The following is a 3505-nucleotide window of genomic DNA, read 5'->3' as shown; positions in this document are numbered from 1 at the left end:
AAGTGTGTCTCCACGGAAAATGTCTCCTCAGAGCAGCCTTCACAAAACGCCCCCCTCCCTGCATCCCACCTTCTATCAACGACTCATCTCGATCCGCAAGCTACCCCCTCATTATTATCTTCGGATGATAATTGAAGTTGGGGAATACTTCTGGTTTGAATATTAAAAAAAAAACATGGATAACTTTCATAATAACAACAATAGATTTAAAAATAACAACAATTCATAAAAAAACAAATAATTTGGTGCTATACGGTTATACAGCGGCAAACACATGTTAGAATAGCCGATATACTGGATTATTTGTTAGGATAACCTAAAATAACCTAACCTAACTTAACTTAAACCAAACTAACAAATAATCCACTATTTCGGCTATTTTCAAAATGTGTTTGCCGCTGTATCCAGAATAAAGGTATAGTACCAATATTTTTTATATTCCATACTTTTATTTTCTGTTAACTGTCAGTGGAAATACATTATATTAATTTTAAAAAAAGACGATACTGCACGGTACATTATGCACGCACCCAATCAAATACAATAATCAGAAGCGGTTTTGCCAATTAAAATTGATATTGACAACAAATAAAAAAGGAAAATTATAGAGCTATTTATGAAGATGTATGGTTTTGACAAGCAAGGCCAAAATATCTTTTGAGCTTTGAGAATCGATGTCTCTGACGAATCTTAAGGGTACACTGATACGGCCGCGATATAAATACTTCAGTCCCTGAGCTTATACGTCGGTGCATGGTTATGGATGTTATCCTGAATAGGCGCTTCGCGCGACTTGGATATGTTTTCCGATATAATTATTAGAATTACAATTAGAATGTCGCACCGGAAAGTGCGACAATAATTCTGCACCCTTGTGGGATAGGGGTACGAACTCGAACCAAAAGCAGTCTACATGGCCATCGCGATCTTGTGCTTGCTCTATCCCTGATATGGTAGTAATAGTACCTAGTCATATTTATAAACTGAACTGGTTTTTCCGCAGTAGAACTCAATTACAATGGTTTGGAAACAAATATTTTGTTGTCAATTCTACGAGGTTTGAGTTATTTATGATGACAGCTGTTTCAGGCTATATTGTAGACCATTCCGAGGATAGGTTTATATCCTGCATCGGCTGTCAATATAAATAATTCAAATATTATTGTAGAATTTGAACAAAAAAACTTTGTTTCATAACCAGTAGTAAATATTTATTATTTTACTGACAAATAATTATTATGACTACAAAATAAAAACACAAGTCAGGCCGGGGTATTGAATAGCGAGTTACGATGGTAGTGAATGCGGTAACTTGTTCGCAGTAAATAAAGATTTTTGATTGTATATTCTGTTGAAATTAATTAATGTATTACCATTTTACAACAATTACCATTTTCTACAAACAGTTTGTTTGACGTTGGTTTTCTTCGCGTTGATTTTCAAACCAACGCAAGAGGAGTTGTTATGCAACCTGACGATTGTCTCTTGAATGCCCTCGATTGAGTTGTTGAATAGGACAGCGTCATCGGCGTATTCCAGGTCGCATAGCTTTGCCGTGGGGGTAACAGGTATGCCTCGGTCGGGTGGTATTGACTTCCGTAGTATGAAGTCAAAGAGAATGATAAAGAGAAACGGTGCAAGGACACAACCCTGTCCGACTCCGGTCGTTACCCCGAACCATTCCGTGACAGTGTCTCCAATTCTGACACAGCATTCGCTATTCTAGTGCAGGCTTTTGATTATGGCAATGATCTTGGGAGGGAGATCCCGTATGCTCCCAGTATCATCCAGAGGAAGGGGCGGTGCGGACTGTCGAAAGCCTTCTCATAATCCACAAAGCAGCAAGCCATCGAACTGTTCAACTCATGGCTCTGCTGGAGAAGACATCGAAGGTTGTGGATTTGGTCTGCACACGCTCGACCAGGTAGAAATCCGGCTTGGTTTTTCCTGAGGACGTGCATTATTGGGTCCCTTATTCTCATCAAAATGATGTTTGCCAAAATCTTTCCCGGAACACTGAGTAGCGTAATGCCTCGGTAATTGTCGCAGCTTAGAGGGTCACCCTTTTTAAGAAGTGTGATGATTTCACCGTTCACCCAGTTCCTTGGGCAGCGCTCTTCTTCCCACACCTTTGTCATCAGATGAAACATAGGGTGCAGGATTGCGCTCAAGCTGTACTTGAGGAATTCAGGATAAATCCCGTCTCCCCCCGGTGCCTTTCCGTTCTTGAGCCTTTTTACAGCCGATTTTATCTCGGTGTGCGTGGGCGGGCAATCGGAAATGTCGGTTGCTCGGGGAATGTCCAAAAGTAAAGCTTCCGCAGATATATCAAAGGGATCCAAAGGGGGTGGGCGGTTCAGCAATCCGCAGAAATGATTCTTCCAAATCTTCTTGACGCATTCTGCGCCAGACTCTATTGCTCCACTGGGACCATGAATGGCTCTGGGAGTCGGTGGTCGCCTGCCGCAGACTTCACGTGTGATTCGGAAGAGTTTCCTGGTGTCATTTCTGCTTGCTGCCTTCTCTGCCGCTTCAATTTGCCGGTTCATAAAATTGCGCTTGTCCAACCGCACGGATCGTTTGACTACCCTGTCTTGGGTCTGGTAGTCAGTCCGGCGGTCCTCGGTTCGGTCGGGGTCTGTCTCCTCGTCTCTCAGGGCTTTCAGCCTGGCTCGTTCACCAATTTCAACCCAAGTTTCGTCAGAAATCCACTTTGGCTGCTCACTCCTTCTGGTACCAAGGACGGTACGAGCCGACGACACAATCGCACTCTTTATGAGGCTCCAGTCCGCCTCAATGAGGTCGGATTGAGATTTGTGCCGCTCGTAGATACGATCTACACTATCTCGTACAGCAGTTTTGAAGTCGATCCGAATTATTCGGCGTCGGAGCTTCTCAACGTCAATTCGTTCGCGCTTTGGATGCCTCGCCTGGCGACTGAGTTTTACTCGGATGTTTCCAATAAGTAACTCATGATCGCTATGGATATCGGCACCTCTCTCACTGCTGTTAAAATATAGCACTTATTGCAATAATTTCAACCGACGTATTGTAATTGTTACAATAAGTGCTAATACTTTGATACAAACCTACCCTAAGTTTGAAAATATTTATCACTTTATCACTTTAGCGGTCGATAAGTATAGAATAGACACACAGGTCCGCCAAATTCATTGTATTTGGACTCATAGCGTGGATCTAGCGTCCTAACAGGTTGAGCAAGTAACTCATATCAGACTATTACTCGTAAAAAACTGTTATGAAACCAATTCGCGAGGGGGCTAAGATTCACAACGAATTAATTGTAGAGCTAATAGAAAATAAATCAACTCTTTAAGCAACACAGTAAGGGCAATCACATACTGATTTATAATCTAACAATAATTTGTTATGCTTTCAGGTAGGTATTTGTAATGTTGTACCATACAAGAAGAAGACTATGCAGATTGCAATTTATAAGTGATTCAACACGAATATCTTTGTGATTAAGATTGAATTCATTATG

The sequence above is a fragment of the Rhyacophila brunnea genome, unplaced genomic scaffold (genome assembly GCF_057557595.1).
Source record: "Rhyacophila brunnea isolate RB1 unplaced genomic scaffold, BYU_Rbru_1.0 scaffold_7, whole genome shotgun sequence".
NCBI lineage: Eukaryota > Metazoa > Arthropoda > Insecta > Trichoptera > Rhyacophilidae > Rhyacophila > Rhyacophila brunnea.
This window is presented reverse-complemented; position numbering follows the sequence as displayed.